Genomic DNA, 20,350 nt, shown 5'->3' on the forward strand with positions numbered 1-20,350 from the left:
ATCATGTCCAAAGATACCCTTATGTAATAATCATATTAACAGAACATGTAAGTCACGGTGTGACATCTCAATGTCTGTACTTAATTAGGACGATTGTTGCCCAGACCGTACTACATATTGGTTGTTTACTTGTTTTTTTTTTTTCTCTTTATACTCCTACTACTTAAAAGCCTGTCACAATGACGACTTAGAACCTATCGGCTCCTACCTAAAATTTTGAAACATATAAGTTTGGTTTCATTTTCTGGTAATTTGGTCTGTCAAGTGGCCTCGCTCACTGGTGAGGAGGATTTAGCCTTTATTATAGTGACCAAGGAGGGAGCACCAAGTAGTATACCATCCTGTTTTGTATAATCACCAGTCCCTCAGAGTTTGCCACACATTTTGTTTGCAAAAGTAATACAGACCCTATATGATAATAACTTGATTTGAAAATTATCTTTTTAACTAATACAAAATGAAGCAAATGATAAAGCTATTCTTTGCCTAACTAGGGGTAGTACGGATGGTGTAATGGTTAGCATTACTGCCTCACAGCACTGAGTTTGTATATTCTCCCCGTACTTGCGTGGGTTTCCTCCGGGTACTCCGGTTTCCTCCCACAATCCAAAAATATACTGGTAGGCTAATTGGCTCCCAAAAAAATGTAACCCTAGAATGTCTGTGTGTGCGTGTACATGTGGTAGGGAATATAGATTGTAAGCTCCAGTGGGGCAGGGACTGATGTGAATGGTCAAAATATTCTCTGTAAAGCGCTGCGGAATCTGTGTGCGCTATATAAGAAACTGTTAAAAAAGAAATAATAATAACTACCTGTGGGCTGGATATATTAGCTGACAGCAATACCAAATAAATAAGGCATTAATGGCTCCAATATTCCCTCCTTTTACTATTTACTTGGAAAAGGAGGAAATGTAAGGTTAGAAGTCTGAATTTCTATTTTATTTTCAGCCATAACATTTACTATAACAGGATAGAGAACTTGCACATACACAGCCTTAGCTAGATGTACAGGCAGGGCGAGTGCCAATTTGTAGCATACTACTTGCATTCACATATTAAAAAGAAGAGTATTTTCTGTGTCAGAGATCTTCCTAATGTAAAATAACATCTGATCAGGAAGTGTCCAATACTAATCTCATCCACATTTCCATTCCCTCATTGTCCTTCCACATTATCATAACCCTCTCATTTTCCACCTTCACCCTGGCTTCCCTCTGCTGAACAATTGTAACCCAGTGCTTGTTACTGCACTGCACACTGTCATATTATATTACTAGAGAAAAGAGGTTATTGTCCATTGTGATATTGTTATGAACAGCTCAACATATGAGGTTTCCATGGATTTCTATGCATGAAGGTATGGGGAGAAAAAAAATATATATATATATTTTTAAATGTCATTTCTACTTACTATTATGAATCACAAGCTATATGTTAGTATAATGGTTTATATCATTCCCCCTATGTGCTTATTGATTCTCTTATAATCATTAATATAACATAACTGTGTAGAGAATAATGACCCATATTGCAGAACCTTACTCAATCTACAGTTCCTAACTAGTTGGATTATTAAGGCATATGTCAGACTCAGGATACACATAACCACATCCAATTATCCCCTGTAAAGCGCAGAAGATTATGCAGGATGTAAATAAACATATTTACCAAATCGCATGCGATGCGAACGACGCGATCGACCCGACTTTTACCTTGGAATCAATGTGAAATGGTCCCTGAGTCCATATTTTGCATTGATTTTAATGTAAAATGCCCCAAAAAACACCCCATTTTCATATAAAACCCCCCTGATGTTTCAAATGCCCCCATTGTTAATGCCACCCCGGTATTGACGCCAACCCGAAGCGTGGCAAGCGCAGTGAGCCCGCAAGGGGCGGCGGTACGAGTCCTCCGACCTTTTCATACCCCTACTATCCCCGTCGGCGTGGAGTTGAGAATAGAAAGTGTGGTGAGCACAGCGAGCCACCGAGCCCGAAGCGTGGTGAGCGCAGCGAGCCCCGCGAGGGGACGAGGATACCTTCACAGGTATCCGCGTCCCCTCACAGGCTTCACAGGTATCCGCGTGCACTCGCCACACTTCGGGCTAGGGGGCTCGCTGCGCTCGCCACACTTTCTATTCTCAACTCCACGCCGACGTGGATAGTAGGGGTATGAAAAGGTCGGAGGACGCGTACCGCCGCCGCTCGCCACGCTTCGGGTTGGCGTCAATACCGGGTTGGCGTTAAAATTGGGGGGGGGGGGGCATTAACCATACTTTTAACACATATTCAATGTGAAATGGGCCATATTGGCCCATTTCACATTGTCACCTATGTAAAATGGCCAGCGACCAACCCGATTTTCACTTTAAAATTAATTTAACATTGTTCCCTGTGGGAAAATCGCGTTGATCGCGTCGGTCACATCGCGGCCCCTTATTAGGGGCCGCGATGGACGCAATCAACGCGATTTTCACTTTTACCGGCAATTGAGCTTGTTAAAGTCAGAAAATCGGGTCCATTGCGTCCATCGCATACCTTAAGTACCTTAACTTAAGGCATGCGATAAACACCGACGTGCGCTGTGCTAGGAAACAAGTACCGAAAATGTATGTGTAATAATTCCATTATTTCTGGTATCAAAGCTGGTCATTGAGAGTACTAAATAGCCCTGTACACAGATAACATAAACAAAGGAGGTAATTAATTCTAGAGCCAAAGGTACAATATGAAATAAAATTATATAACAAATATAACCAAATAAATTCTTACCTACCACTACAGACCCCAGAGTTCAGCATGCTAATACTTAAATCCAATTTATATTTTCGATGGCAGAACCAAAACGTAAAGCACCCAACGCTGAGTCAAACACAAGCTACAATGTAAGCGGATCTTGTGATGATGTATGCTTAGTATACACGGGCAGATTATCCCACTAGCATAAAGAAGTAGACCACTTCAGCCGAAGCAGATGCACCATTTACCTCACTGCACAAAAAGCACTGACATTACTCGCCTCAACTAACTCAAGTACTCATCTACAAGGGGATGTCTACCCTTGCACAATCCCCTGCTCCTGGGCAGAGCTCTACCACTGGATACCTCTAAGGATTCCCATAGTTACTTTTATTTTCGACCCTGGAAAGTGTTGGATATTTCTCAAAAGCGCAATCTCTAGTACTTATGGTAACCGAGGAGTGATCAGAGGGAGAAGGGAACAATTCTAGCAAAGCATCTTCACTTTTGAAAGTTCCAGCACAATTACTGTATCTTACGGTGCTGTAGTTTTCAATTTCACGGACCGCAAGAAAATGCTACCAATGGAGGCAGATTTCCTTTACTCAGTACTAAGCTGAATTAATTAAAGACTTCCTCCCAATGGTATAAAGACTGTTGAGTTGTTGATTTGATTGTTTTGTAGGTAATAAAAGGTCAACAACTGCCTAGAAAGTAAATGGTTGGCCTTTTGCTTCGGTCTCCATGAAAAACTTGATCCCATTTAAGTACCCATTTACCATTAAATGAATAAAATCCTTCTTCACTAGCACGGAACTGGGCATTAAGTTAATAGTATATTTTTCCTAAACATATATTACCTTAAGGTAGACCCAAAGGAAAGATGTAAGGGAGAAACAAGTGACAAGTGAGACATATGACTTCTTAATACTGCCTACCACTGCAACAGTAACTATGTCTAGGTAATGCAAGTCGGACTAATGGCCTTCTGCACAACTAACATTATTTAAATCTACCTTCTTCATTTCACTGAACAGAGGTCTCTATGGAGAGATGCCAATGTAGTGCACATGGCTGACTTTCTATAGTGGGTGATGTCATAGGAATGAGAGGAAATAAATCATGCTCTAATCTTCCCCATCCCTGATCCCCTATCTGCTGTGATAAGGCAGTTGTAAGTCCTGCAGGAGTCTTTATACAGAGATCAACTGCTTCTGTCTGTTATTCATCTCCCTAGGAAAAACACAACACAGGACAAGCAGAATGAACTAATGCAAATGGCCGAATGCAAATCTTATCCAAGATAGGGCTTTTCTTAAATGGAATTTGGAGAATCATGCCTAAAGTATGCAAAATGCCATTAACATAACAGTGCTCATGGTGGCTGTAAGGGGAGGCCTGTCATTTCTGAAACAAATAGCATTAATGCTGTATTTCTTTTTCTTTCTGATCATCTAGACATATATGTCTAGTGTCCGTGTGTCTCTGAAACACTGCCACCTGTGCAGTTAGTGAAACTACATCTCTTTCTCACACATGCACAAACACAGAGGCAATCACAAAGTAGCAGACTAGCTTTCGAAACATTTGCTTGGAACAGGCATACTAGTATATATATATATATATATATATATATATATATATATATATATATATAACGAATTTACAATGGATGGCCGGCACTCCAAACAGCTGAGCAATAGGGCCGGGTGCCCTCCCAGGGGGAGAGAGAGACAATCTCACTCCGGTATACAGATGCAGCACGGGTGGCACTCCAGAAATAACGACAATCAGACCAGTGTCAAATTACCAACGTTTCAAATGTTATATTAACATTTTTCACACCCTGATGAAAAATGTTAATATAACATTTGAAACGTTGGTAATTTGACACTGGTCTGATTGTCGTTATTTCTGGAGTGCCACCCGCATACCTCCCAACTGTCACGATTTTAGAGGGACAGTCACGATTTTCGGGTCCTGTCCCGCTGTCCCACCCGCGGCAGGCATTGTCCCGCTGCGGGGGGGTGGCAGTTGGGAGACCCCCCAATCTAGTAGAATAGACGCTGTGCGCATGCGCACAGCGTCCATTCTCGTATGAAAATGAGGTCGCGACGAATTAGCATAAGCCGAGCCCTCATTTGCATACGCCCCGCCCCTTTTCGGGCGCTCGCGCTTATTTCCTCAGGTCAAAAGTTGGGAGGTATGCACCCGTGCTGCATCTATATATGTATATATATATATATATATATATATATATATATTCATACATAAGCTCTCTTATGTTTTACAATTATCATTATTTGATCATTAGTACATAGTTAATATAATTTACATTTCAGGTCACTTCAACACATTTTCCATATTGAAGGGGTAATTTCAGCCTTAGTAACAGTGAGCAGACAATAATGTTTCCTACATTGTACTCAAGTGAACTGGTCTGTGTCTTCCTAGACTTCTGTCTTGTTATTAGAATTTAATGCAGAAATTGCAGTGCACAGAATAAAAGTTAATTATACGTGCATAAAACATACCAAGTGCTTCTTTATCTATCTTGGTGCCATCAGTAAAAAATGTTTCCGGTGTTTTTCATTGTTACAAAACACCAGAAAAGGCACTGTTCAAACCGATGTTAGTGAATAAGCCGTCTCAGTATTGACATAGAATTAATTCTCCGAGAACATAATGAACCGTATCAAATTATACTGATCTAAATTTTCTTGCTCAATGAAAAACAATCGGAAACTCTGCATATAATGAACCATTTAAACAATTTTGCTTTCAAAAGGGTTCAGACAGATCACAAGGAAACACTCTTCCCGCCACTGTATACAATTATGTTCCTAATGTCAGCAGGTCAGTGTGGAGGTGACTAATGCATGGGTAGTAAACGCCTCTATACAACAAATGTGCAGTCAAGTAAGTTACAGTATTTCAGTGAAGAGGGAATTTATGTATTACAGTATAAGAAATATCTTATTCTTGTAATATCCTTATTTATACCGCTTTTACACTGCCTAAACATTTTAAAAAATGGTATTTTTAAACAGTATTTAAAACGGGTCTGAGCCTTCACATTGCAGTAGATTACCGTTTTAAATACCGTTTAAATACCATTCACATCAGTCAACCCGTTTAATCCCCTGAACACGTTTCAAGGCAGAACGCAGGGGACAGCCTATCACAGGTCTGGAATCTGTTGTTTTTACTAAATACCGTTTCAGAGCCATTCTCAATGCATAAAAAACGGCTTTGCAAAATGTAGGACTCTGCTTTTTAAACGTTTTGAAATACTGGTTATCTTTAACCAGTAAATTAACTTTGGCGCTTTCCCACTGCAGCCTTAAACGTGTTGAAATGGAAAAAAACGGCAATATACCTTTTAACAAGTGCGTGTGAAAGGGGTATTACTGTACAGTTGTTGTATTATTATTTTATTTATAAGACACCAGCATGGTTCTGTAGCATCTTACAAAGTGGAGCAAACAAGTATCTACATACAAGAACACAACTATAGCTATACATAATGAAATTCCATACATTACAAAATGCTGTAGAAACACAGACGGAGGGAGGGTCTTGCTCGCAACAGGAAATATCAAGAGGGAATATGGGGGGAGATCCTCTAAGAATCTCCGCCCCCCCTTCGTCGCCCATCGCATTTATAATTATCGAATATGTTCTAACATATGCGATAATTATAGCAAAGGACAGCTCTTGCGTTAAGAGCTGTCCTTTGCGGTGAGAGTCGCCGGGTCCCAGCAGGTCCTGGCGGCTCCCCCCTCCCTCACACACCCGGCGCTGCTGCTGCGCCGGACTCTCCTCCTCCCTGCACCAGGAAGAGGATCAGTGCAGGGAGGAGGTCACAGGTCCGGGCAGCACAGCTCTGTGCTGCCCGGACACAGGTGAGGGGGCGATGCAGGGTGGCGTTGCGGGGCCGCGTTAACCCGGTGGTGGATGCTTAGAGCATCCCAAAATGCGGTAAAAACCCCGATAACGGGGTTTTTACCGCATTTCTTGTTTAGAGAATCTCCCCCATAGTCAGTGAAAAACTCAGCCAGGTACCAAAATTAGATTGTCTATAAACTTGCTTTACAGTATCTTATATTCTGTGTGTAAAAAAATGCTATATACAGTTGTTGGTATTATATATGAAAAAACAATAGCAAGTTATTGGAAATGAAATAATCTACAGTATTTTGCCTTATTGTAAGTAAACTAAAGCAACATGATAACCAATATTTAATGATGATAACAACAAATAAAATAAAAATAATATGGGCTGGTAAAAGGTAGTGAAAATTATATATACAGTACAATAGGGGACTATTTAATAGATTAACTTTCTAATTGCTGGCAGACAAAGCATAGATATACAATAACCGCACTATGTCCAGGCTTGTGAACCGTTTCTTTATGACCATAGAGGCTATTAGAGGAGAAAGAGAAAGTTGCTGAAATTCATATTTTCTCCTTTGTACATTTGACTGTACTTTGCTGTACTTTAATAAATGACCAGCAGCACATCTAGGCTATTCATATGCCGGGTCTTACTAAATGCTTGATGTGTCTGTGGTTCTCAATGTCTTACTTAAGTAATCCCAGGAGCTCAAGGTTGAAAGAACCACACAAATAAAACAACTGTTTTACAACAATAATGAAACAAAATAGATATTGCCTCTCAGTGATTGCTTGGAAGCTGCACTTAAGAGACGAGATATGTGCCACATTTTTTATATCCGTCTGCAGAACAAAGGGCTGTAAGAAGGCAATGCAGTAGCTACTGGTGAAAAATGGCACTTGTCTGACAGACCAACAGGAGTCATAAAAAACCTATTATGGCTTCAAATATTTATCTCACCATTGTGTTCCTTACAGCACCAACATATTCATTTACCCAAATAACTGGACACATTGCAAACCTACATTGTGGGGAAGCTGATGTTTTAACTTGCTTTGTCCATGTTCTGGATTCAGTAATATGCAACATAATTAAGTAATATTTCTGACAGGAATTGCTGAGGGAAGAATGCTATAGCCACCTTCTATAAAGGACAAACTGAACGAATAGCAATGATATTTATGGGTAGCACCATCCAAAGAGAGGCAGAATTGATGTTCTCATCTTTCCTACTGGGCCCCTAAACAAACCTTTCACCCCTCCTCCAGTCAGACCATTCGACAGAAAGTGATTCCAGACATATAGGCTAAGGCTAAAGTTTCTAACTGTAATGAGATTAATAAGTGGGCGCATATTCTTCTTCCCACCCCCTGCTCCTCTCATCTGGGCAGTCAGAATATTCATCCTGTAATTAGCCTTCAGTGAACAAAGTGTCCAAATGGTTTCTCTGTATGCAGAATGTGGGGGGACTACCCCAGTTACAAGAAGGTAATAACTGGATACTGGAAACTGTTGTATGAGGTTTAACCGAATGTTACATAGAAACATTATGCAGCTATTGGGGCAATTTTATGTTCTGCCAATACATGGTTCAGGAAATTGGGTAAATCCAACATTTTGGAAATCTTCATTTTGCAGATTCTGACCAAAAAGATCGGTATCCAAGAATCCAGGATTCCCGGGATTGGCATCCATAATTGGGAAAAAAAAATTCTGCACAATCACTTAACAGTGCGGCGGCCAGAGCGGGAAGCAGGTGTGGTGCACTGAGATGCCTCTGAAAGCAGGCGGCTTGGTGCGCAATGCTCATGGGGATGGCGGAAGTGGGCAGACGGCACTGACGAGGCCTGCACAGCGTGGCCTCTGACCGTCATGCTGCACAAAGCCGCAGGCCGGGCATCGGGAATAGCTGGTCAGCATTTGAGTGGGTGCTCAGAAGCTGCCCGGCATGCGCAGTCTAATCCCACATCCCAGGATTGAATACTCCAATCCCGAGATTGGCCACCCTAGGCAGAGGGTTGTGAGGTGATTAAAGAAAAGAGGGTTCTGTAAGGTGATTAATAAAGAGGGGTGCTTTTAAGTGATTATTAAAAGGGGGAGGGGGTGAGAGGTAGCCATTTATATGTTCTTGGATGTTGCCCTATTGTTTTGATTGTCAATTGGCCCCCACAACAATTCAAGCATTAGGGGGCCCAAAAATGTTGGTTCATCCACTGCCCTAACCACAATAGCTTGCAGCACAAGGAATGGGAAAAGCAGTTGGAATCACTTAACGCTACGTTCAAATATGTTAGTTTGGATATTTATTATGATAAATAATATTAAGGCAGAGTGAACTTCCACATACAGTATTCCACATACAGTACATATAGTTGTATACTAAACAATTTGTTACTAAGGGACAGAGGCATTATTTCAGGTAAGTTATAAAGTGGTGATAAAGTGGTGATAAAGCATCAGCCAACCCCTAACTCTCATTTTTTTAAACAAAGCTGATTGTCTGGTGCGTTATCACCTTCTACTTTATCACCACGTTATCACTTTACCAGGCTTATTACATCTGCCCCTAAATGTCCAATGTGTATATGACAATACATTTAATCTTTAATGGTTTGCATGTTTGTTATATGATTTTAACAAAAATAACTTCAAATCACTGTGAATATCCTAATCCCCTCTGATAAGCAGTGTTCGTGAACTTCAAAGATTACTACGCATTAAAAATAAACTTGTGATACTGTAAATGTCTTTGATGTCTGTATATAAACCTGATCTGGGCAGTCAGCTGCAATGGAGACAATGGAGGCTTTTACACCGTGTATAATGTAGAAGTGGAGTGTTTTTCTGCTGTGCACACATTGGGGCATGTCACCATTCTGAATTATTTGAGGTTCGGTTTAGGACTGCAAAGCCCATCTGCAAAACCCAAAGCATTGCATCAAGTACTCGTTTGACATCTATTCTTCATATAATTCATTATAATAAAGGACTCCTCTTTATTTTGAGTGTCACAGCTGCCTTTTTCCATTTATCTGTGCATATTATTGAGCATTGCTGTATTTACATTAGATAATAGACAATTGCTTTACAAATAGGGCTTTTTACTGTATAAAAAAGTTCTGTGAGTTCTAACTAAATTGACAACTTCACCAAATATTTTCCATCCCTTGCGGCTCAGTATGATATCTCATCCATGGTGGCCAGAATTATATATATGCTGCAATCTGCTTGGAACTTGCCAATCCTCCCCTAGCTAGCCAACTTCTCACAGCAGACGAAGAAAATAAAGGGCTCTTGCACATCTGGAGATGCACTGCATCTTACATGGTTCTTTAAGGCCCTGGAGCCTGTCCTTGTGTTTCCCTCCATTGTCCCTATAGATTGTAAGCTTGCAGCAGGGCCCTCTTACCTTCAAGTCTGTCTATCGTTACCCAGATTTTTTTATAACTGTCGAAATGGAATCTGCTGCGCTATAAAACTGTAAGTAAATAAATAAATACATTAGTTTGATTTGGCCTGATATCCCCCAATTCCAATGGATTGGACCGAGAAATAGGGTGAAATCGGGCCAAATTGCATGTTTGACATCCGCTCCAACCTGAAGCACGGTTCCGTGTACATTGGGACGAGTAGGAGGTCGGACGTGCTTTACATAAGATAAATCATCTGCAGTAGTTAGCGACACATCGCAGGTGCTTTTTAGCATACAACTTCCCTTGAACTCCCTTGGCAGCTCCCAGGGTGTCCTTTTACATGCGATAAATCACATGTGTGGGGGTTGGGGGGGGGGGGGTTGAGAAAGAATACAGCCGAAGGTCATTAAACAGCCAGCCCCAGGAAAGCATCACCTGGAAAAAGTGCTGATAGTCTTTGCCGTGCTGCGGAGTAGAGAGGGAGAAATAGAGCTATATCTAACCCTACACCTCCTCCCTTTCCAGCCTAACCCTCCCTCCCTCAGCATCAACCCTGACCCTCCCTCAGCTTCAAGCTTGCGTCAAGCCTAACCCTTCCTACCTCAGCGTCAACCCTGACCCTCCCTCCCTCATTGTCAACCTGAGGTACAGGTGAGCGGTCTATGTCCCAGAGCAAAGTGTGAAGGTAGTCCATTACTCAGCAAAGGGTGGTCATTTCCATAGCTGCAAACCTCACTCGGCTCCTGTGCAAGCCTATGGCTGTAAGTAATAGGACCTTGATTACAGAGGGAGAATGTAGGCTAGCAGGCAGCCATAGACTGAAAGTTATATAGTGGCCACATCAGGGTCCTCCAACAGAACAGAGGAGTGAAGTGAGGCTTCTGTCAAACTGACTGAGGAAAATTTTGGTGTCAAAGGCATAACAAAGACAGTTGGCCAGATGTAATGCAGTGCGAATCCGGCAGCCGTGCGCTACCACGCCTTGTGATTACTGCCCCTTTAAAAAACCCTCAGTTGGGCCTGCATCCTGCACAGCAGTGTATCCAATTTGTCTCATTCTACTTTCAAACACCTGTATTCAACCTATAATTCTGTATTTGTTAGTGAACTACTGAACTGCGTAGCCTAGTACATTCTGTATTAAAAAGTTATGGAAAATGATGTAGCTAGATTGGGGGAAATTTTCTACTATGTTATTACTATGTTTAGCAGATCCAATTAAAAACCTTTTTTTTTTGATATTTTAGGTTACATCTTTTTTTCTAGTCATTTGGCAATTAGAAATGATTACATCATTATAATTTACATGTGCTTCCAAGAAACAATGAATGGGCATACTGACACTATAACTACACTACCCAAATTTTCTTCCCTAGATATTTACGAAAGCAGAGGTCATTATTGTGAAGTGAGCAGTGTGTGCTCCATACTTTCCAAAATGCTACAAGGATGCCAGGTTATATTTCAACTTCCATGCAAGCCACATGTGTAAATCGTCTACTGCAGAGAGATTTATTTCTCCTTTATATGCCCTCAGGTGATATGAGTAGAGCTTAGTGAATGCAGAGAATTAGCTCTCTGCATATTTGAATTTATGCATATAAATGGAAGCAGCAATACGTACTGCCAAGTAAGAGGTAAGGATACCAATTGTCCATAAATCAAAACCGTGGCATACTGTATAGATGAAAGCGAACAGAAGAGGTGTGTGTGTGTGCGTGCATGTGTGTGTGTGATTTTGTGAATTGGGTGGGTGGTCTTCATGTTTATCTACAAATATTACACACAAAGGGGTCAATTTACTAAAGCTTCTAAAAATGATTTCTATAATTTTCCAGGATGCAATAGAGAAATGATAGACAGAATATGAATGGTTGCTATGGGCAACATCATCTCCTAATTTTTTGAAGCTTTAGTAGATTTAGCCTCAAAGGGTTTAATGTGCGTGCAATCCGTTCCAATTATTGGATTGGTGTGCACCCATACACACAGCAATTTATTGCTCGGTGTGTACTTATATTTATCTCTCCAATAGGATAGTGAAGCCGGGAACGATATAGCATGTGCAGCACGCACTATATCATCTTCCTGAATACAAACCATTCAATTATCTGGCCAATCAGCCAATTATCTGATTAGACTAGTAATTAGATGGTGCACGTAGCTTAGCACCCAACATGGCCACAATAAAGCCCCATACTCACTAGATGAGAAAGTATATCACTCAGAAGGACCCTTTTACTATCTCCTCTAGTGTTTATGCTCAGCATTTCAGATTAGGAAGGTCCTCGTTAATGTTAGCCATGCTGCAGGACGACACCCCCCGCGCCCCGTCACTACCTCCACCGGCATCGGCAGTTGTGTATGCCCTAGCCAATCCCGGCAACCTGCAGGTACCCTGTTGCCACCAATCGGTTAGTATGTGTGGACCATAAGACTTGCATTGTGGAACTAAATACAGATCTGTGCCTGTTTTACACATCCAAGAGACCATCCCGTCTCTATACTTACACTCCGTTTTGTCATTCTCAGTGTACAATTTCAGCCAGAGATACACACAAATGCACTCAGCATGGCTGCAATTCTGTCTACTTATTAACCTCTGCAGGCATGTGAAAGGCAAGATGCCACTCTTTTATGACCATTCTGCTGCAAGTAAACAGGTGACAGATATATGCATGGCACAGATCACCCATAGACACCTATGATTAGCAATAGAGCATGAAAGGTGTTAAGAACTGTACAATGCTGTGATTGTCACTGCACAGCGAAGGCTAGGGCCATGGTGTCACTATTCACAGTGAAGAGGGCTTGATCTGAAAGGGTAACCTACTATCTTAGTAGTCTGTGAGCACCACATAAAATCACATTAGCATCTTGGACATTCGGGGAGAGGAATGTCATAATGACAGCCAGAGTGCCACAATCACAGTGGCTGCCTCTCTAATCAGGCCTTGTACTTGTCTAATGAATATAATGAGTAAGTGAGGGTTGATTTTTATTACATGAAATAAACATGTTATTAATCACTTATCAAAAGATAGCACTAGCTGTTGCGGAACAGGCGATTTACAGAATATTTTGCAACAAAGCATCTTTTATACCATGTTGTACCTACTGTATATTATACTCAAACAATTTACACAATGTATTTTTAAATTACAGTTAACTGTAGATGTTTGTTTCTGCCCTCATCTTAATGCAGCCAAACTGAAAGGGCCACACTGCTTGGCAACTAGTCTTCTAAGAAGGTACTTGGCTTCTGTATCCACTGTGAAAACATTATTGAATCTAAGTCACAAGGTCAAGAGTCTGCCAGCCATACAACATTGTCTGTTATCTGAAAACTTACCTCGATCATCTTCAATAGACACTAATCAGAGATGACGATACATTTTCATATTCACAGAGAACAAGTAAAAATAATAAAGCCAACTGTCAGTCATCTCTGTCCTCTCTGGTAATATTCAATTATATATATATATATATATATATATATATATATATATTAGTAAATATTTTATAACATTCAGAGCTCACAATGTCAATGACATTTAGAACTGTGTGTTCTGTTTGTAAAAGCATGCGGGGGAGATAGTTTTCGTTCATTGTACTCTTTGTTCCTTGCAACGGTACTGATGTTCTTCTTTGCTGTCTACAATTTTTATTCTTGAATATAGAGGTTGTTAAATGTAAACAGACCTTTGAGACATCATACTTTGCAGTCTCATTTATTATGTAGCCATGAAATAAGGCCTGCAAGATTGTAGCTACAATGTCCGGGTGGCCCTTGTTCTGAAAAGCTGCTCATCTGTGATGTAGACAATGCTCCACATACAGGCAGTATTGACTTCTCGGACTCAGGTCAAGAGGTGGCTCATCCTGCTAAAACAAATACCTATAATTGGATTGTTTGGCATAAAACCAGAGACCATTGGGGAGCATATACACTTGTTTTCTATCAGCAGTTATAAATTAGATCCATACCTGAAAACAAGAAATCTGAGCATGTACCATGAGCCCAGGCTGTTGTCTCCTGTAAGGGTAAGCCCAAATTTACCCTACAGATTCCAGCAGGAATGGACAACGGCACGAGACCATAAATAAACACACCAAAGAGTTCACAACACATCACGGCAGATCTGATTGTCTTCTATTGACACCCATTTGTATAAAGAGGCAACACATTACTCATCAGAACAGAGAGCCATAACTAGCAAGTGGTAGACTGTGTAAGGAGTAATATTGTAACTATCACAGAAACAAATAGGTTATTACCATAGTAAACACGGCACTTACCAAGTCATGTTACTTAAAGAGTATTAAAAGGAAGTCTGACCACGATACATTGATCTAGCTTGAATTACACTTATTCTTCTGTCTACATTATCGAGCATGATAGTTAGTGCTACAATGCAAGTGCTACCAACATTTGTTCATGTCAAGTCTCATTATGCCAATGTTCTTTATCAATACTTTGCTCCAGCCAATTTACACCTGCTGTCTCACCAGGGACCCCATTTAACCTTTTTAAGCTCTCAACAGAAGAGCTTTTGAAGCTGCATTAAGTAGAGGGACCTCCCTTTCGAAGTCTTCCTGGCAGACATTCAAGCTGCCGCTACCCTGTAAATGACCTCCTGTCTCATACAAAATCCTTAGTCTTTGCAGCTCCTCAATGTGAATTTTGGAGTGTAAAATTATAGCAAACACCATTTGGTGTTTTTCAAGACTGAAGCTGATCGTACGACATACAATTATGTAGCAATCTATTCAGACGCAAGGAATACACAGCAACTCCCGGGATGAAACCCATTCAGAACATAAAGCAATCTATACAAAGCAGCGCCGCTAAGATCAGTAATATAATTCTTCATTTAGAGAAGTATTTATAAAGGAGAGAAATTATGTTTTATAAGGTAACAGCCTGCAGTTTTGCTGGCACGGAAAGCACGTTTTTATGCTGTCACAATGTTCTATAATTAACATGGAATTAAAAAGTGAGTCTATCAACTGCTTGGTTTCTGTTCTTTCATGTGTTAAACCAACTGTGGAAAACTATGGTGTCTTATATTTTCAGGACAATAAAAATAATTGCCTTGGCAAAGGGTCGGCTATATTTAATATAATGAATCAATAATCCCCGCACACATTTATTTTCTGCATGATGGCTTAACATGCAACTGGCAATCATTTCGCAAACCTTAAATGAGTTTATTGGTTTAATGTGTAAGCACTTTGATTGTGCCAAAGACATCTGCAGGACACGTATGAAGCAACCCGCACTATTTCTTCATCTCAGCATGCCCACTAAATGGTCTATGAAAGCCACGTGCAAATGAACAGTGCGTATTGGCAGCTTTGAGAATACTTAGGTGCATGATAAAGAACATTTGACCACTTCAGTTCTGCGGCATGAGTGAGCTTGGACTAAGTGCAAAACTGCCTTGGATTGATTGAGTTAATCAATAAATGTGTGTGTGACTGGAATGAACAGGGATCTCTCAGCCTTTTGTGTGAAACAACCTGAAGTCTTTCGGCTAAGCTAATGAATGTAAGTGTGCAGAAGACTCAGTCACTGTATTTGTTCTAGTAAAGCGTAAATGGTAATGGATTTCACTAGGCTCGGAGAACAGATCACTGACCCTCAGGCAGTTTCCTCAGTACGCACAGTAGAGTATATCTGTTAACGGAAGTAGCAATAATAGTGCAATAACACTGCATGGAGCAAGAAGAGAAACCCAATGAATGATGACTTTGCACACTCAAGCACACCCAGACAATGCTGCTGAGATGTAATGTAGAACATCTGTACAACAGAGCAATCTATGCGTAACTGGAATTGCTGCAGCTAGCCACAAATCAGCGGGGAGTCCCTGTGAGGATGGAAGGGTTAGGTACCCGGGTTTGGTAAGAAGCACAAAAATAACAATTCACATGCTTACCTTTCATTTTGTGAGTAAAAATTGTGAAAGTAAACAGGAATTTAGGTTTAGTCTTTAGGTTTAGTCTTCATAGCCACAGAAGAATGGCATCAAATAAATATATAAATCCAATCAATGGAACTCCATTATCTACTGTATATCCTTCTTAGGACATTAAAGATTACATGACCAGACCATGCTGACGCCATCTCTCCTCCAGTTCCAGCACTCGTGTGACTTGCACAGTATCGGGTACTTTCATAGACTCTATACATGTGTGAATATATTAATCAGGTCAACTATTTTTCCTTTCTCAGCTACATATATCAGGTTCCCCTGGTTTTACTGCTGGTCTAGATGTGATCTATTTATGGAATGCTATAGCGACAAATAATTATTTGTTCCCAATGCAATTATTCTCATTATTATACATGTCAGAATTTTACTACACTCACACATCCATCTAATGAGATCCTTTCTGTTCCATATTATACTGTGAGACAAGTAGTGCATGGCATAAATCAGTGGATTGTAATACATGTAATTTGAAAGTGTCACTTCCCTGATCCATAGTCCTATTTAGCCTAAATCATGCTGTGGCACATTATATTCCTCCTGTGTGTTTATTTTATTTATTAACAGTAACTGTATGTATATAGTGCACACATACAATATGAGGTGATTCAGAGATGGATGCAGGAAAGCCAAGGCGCGGAAGTGTCCGGTAGTTTCTTACTGCTCATCAGTCTTTCCAGTCCCTGTGTCTCTTGGGTGTGTTATAGCAGGCAGACAGTTGGGATTCTGATGGTATATAGTATAATGACATCAGAATCCCAACTGCCGGTACTCCGACAGGGGGCGAGCACATCGAAGCTCATTGCGGGCTCGATGCACTTGCCATGCATTAGGGTCATTAGCTGGCTGCACTTGACACAGGTTCTATTCTCCCTCCATGGGAGCCGTGGACCCCCATGGGGGAGATTAGCCCCTGTAAATTGGGATCCTGACTCTCTGGCATTTAAAAATCAGAATTTCAATGTTGGTATACTGACCATTGAAATCCCGACTGTCCAGCACCCTTGTCTCTTAGTATCACCATTCCCCAGACCCTGTGTCTCTCACCATTCCCCTGGCCCTGTGTCTCTCCACCTAATTTTTCATATTTTTTCTGGCAATCTAGTCCTTTTCATAACAATTTCTCTCCTTACGTTATCCCTCCATGTTCAGTAGATCTCCCTGAGTCCGAATACACTTATATTGGCTATCAATGTGACATGGAACAGTATCAAACTTTGCAAAATTCAAATATATGATAGTTGTGGCATTGCCAAAATATAGTGTGAACTTCCTTCCTCATAAAAGGTAATTGAATTGGTCTGGCACAAATGATCCTTCATAAAACCCTGCTGACACAACATTAGCAGTTTATTGTGTATAATATAATGCTGAATGGTATACCCTCCAATTACTCTCCATACCGTCCACACATGATTTCAGGTGATATGAGTTTGACTGGTCTATAATTTCCTAGCTGTTTGTTTCCTTTATAGCATCCGTTCTCCACCAGTTTTGTGGCACTGAATTGGTTTTAAAGGGGGGCCATAAAATTAATAACTAAAGGTCTCTAGAGTAATGAAATCTGTTCCCTTAACACAATGTGTAAATATCTAGGCCATCTGGGCCAGCTGCTTTATCAACCTATATCATGTGTGGATTGTACCGCAGTAACCTGTGCAAGACAAGTGAGATTTAATTGTGTGCTTAGGTCATTGCAGCTCAGCATATCTTTTTCCATTGTAAACAGAGGGCCTGTTCTCTCTGTATCTAATCAATCTCCCCAGGTTATCTTTTAGTGACATATTTCTATTAGTTTTCCAAATTTACCAATTACAGCATGTACTTAAAGAAACATTTTAGTATTAGCTTAGATTGATAATCTGCCTTAAATTTCTTAAAGCCCAATACACATTAAACGAGTCTCAGCCAACGTCATTATTGGCGATGGCGGGGACCCGGCATCTGCAAGTGCATGCACACTTACCGATACCGGGGGAAAAGGGAGCGACGGCGGGGAAAGCGAAGTCAGATCACTTAAAAAACAAGCTCAAATCTTCCCATGTGTATGCCCCATTGGTGTACAATACAGCTACATTTCAGAATAAAAGACAATCTATCCAAGGTTATATAAAGCATTAAGAAATTAGTATTAGAAGGGGTACCCGAAAGCACTTTGAAGCAGACAATGAAGCATTTTAGTGATACAGTAGTTATAGGAGAATACAATAGAAGCTGTATATTACTAAAAACTACATTTTGCCAATTTTTCTTTTTCAATTTTAATCATCTCATGTTCACAATGGAAAATTCTGCTTACCCATCTAGACTGTAATCTCTGACGATCAGGGAACTTTATCTGTGCCTATATTATGTCTGAACTTTCATCATCATGGCCCAAACCCCACTATACTGTATTTGCTGTGATTACCAGCATTCTAAAGAAGGAGCAGGGCCATAATGATGCTATTCAGTGTGAAATGCATTATCAAGCTGCCCAAAATGCACAATTTCGTGAGGCATGTAGCTGCCGTCTGTCATTTTCTGAGGGGACCATGAAACTGAGGAAAAATGTTCCGTAGTGTAATGCGCAGGCAGCAGATGATGTACTGTAATTCCTCCACCACCACCACCACCACCACCACCACCACCACCACTCACTGGGTCCCTCATGAGCTGTCTTTTAGTATTTTTAGTGTTTTTCTTTCATGAAGGGGCATGCCGCTCAGTATTTGTCATTGACCTTTATGTTTCCCGAGACCGCAGTTTATCTCAACAGCACAGTTGCAAGGGGAGAATTTTATTGTTGTCTGGGAAAGCTACCATAGACTTGGGTGCCTCATGGATATAGCAAACATAATGTTATGCTTTGGTTGAACATGCATAGTACTGTACTGCTGGTGCAGAATCACATCTTTATAATGGGTACATTGTGCATGGTGTACATGGGCCTCCAGGGTCCAGGAGGGCCTATGCCACACACCCTGCACCCATTTTTTTTCCCAATACTTACACTCCGAAGTCCCGTCCCACAGCAAGTGCTGCAGAATGCCATTTTTCAAGGGTTTCATGTATGCACAGTCACACAAAATCATTTGAAAAATTACTGCCATGCCATGTTCCCAGAGACCTGTGCATGCACACTAGTCTCTGGGACAGTACTAGGGTCCCCTAGTGCAAAGAGTCAAGAGCACTGCTGGCTAGAGAGCAGGGGTCCCAGAAGAAGAGTGAACAGGGGCCTGCTTCTTTCTGAAGATGCCCCTGAGGTGAAGACAGCTAGTTACATGTTTATAGATGTGATAAATCTCACATGAAGTAGTCAGAGTTCGTTTATGATATCAGGGCAGTGTAAGTGAAAGCTGGCAGTTTTAAATGGAAATGTTCTCAGAAAAAAACATCCGTTTCTGAGAACTTGGGAAAAAAATAATTTGATTTGATTTCAGTTTGATTTCAATTAATTCTTACGGGAAATCAGTTTTCCTTTACCACTTTTACGGATAACACTCCAATTTTCAAGAGAAAATAAACAGCACTAAGCAGTTGATTGCTGTGCTGGTATGTTACCTGAATGGTGGAAGTTTGCAACTGCACTTTTAATACACAAAATATAATTACCATTGGCCAGGGACTGATGTGTCTAAATAAAGTTTCCTGATTCTATATCACTAAACTATGAGGGTCATTTAGGTGCAGTTGTAGTTGCTATCACTGCTGCCACCTTGGAACCATGCACATGATAGCACAGTTACAATCACACCTGAATGAGCCTCTATGTGTTATTGCTGCATCAATAAATTGATGATGATGATTTGTAAAATCCTTGCCCTTTAAATACAGGCCCACAATGCACATTCTGGTTGTGCCATAGAGAATGCACTCCTGCACAGTTTGCACAATTGCTAAAGAGTGCCCATGTCTGGACTGTTAATGACATTGAATTCATAGCCACAGTTAATTGCACAATATAAAAAAGCTCAAAAATACTGCAGCCAAACTGAGCACAAAGATTGACAAGAATTATAGCGTATTAACAGGTGCTGTCAGGAACTGTTATTCATAATGACTGCAACAATGAGAGAGAAATGGCAACAGCTCTGTTTAATCACTACTTTCAATAATGGATAACTACCACCTGCTGTGTGTTGTGACAAGTCTCCGGCTGAGTGAACGCACTCCATGAATTTTACGCAATCTGCATTGTATATGCTGGCGCTAAGAAACAATAAAGAACACTGACACATTTCTGGAATAAAAGGAAATCTCAAAAGCACTGCAGTTTCTTTAATGTATAACGTTGCCAAACATTGGAAATTTCAATTT

At 40.7% G+C, this 20,350-nt stretch overlaps 1 protein-coding gene across 4 annotated transcripts in view; it reads right to left on the minus strand.

Moving 5' to 3' along the window:
- Window positions 1–20,350, minus strand: part of TTC28 (tetratricopeptide repeat domain 28) — a 561,828-nt gene that overhangs the window by 384,493 nt on the left and 156,985 nt on the right. The window lies entirely within an intron of this gene.

Source organism: Crinia signifera, chromosome 1, assembly GCF_055691185.1.
Source record: "Crinia signifera chromosome 1, ASM5569118v1, whole genome shotgun sequence".
Lineage (NCBI taxonomy): Eukaryota > Metazoa > Chordata > Amphibia > Anura > Myobatrachidae > Crinia > Crinia signifera.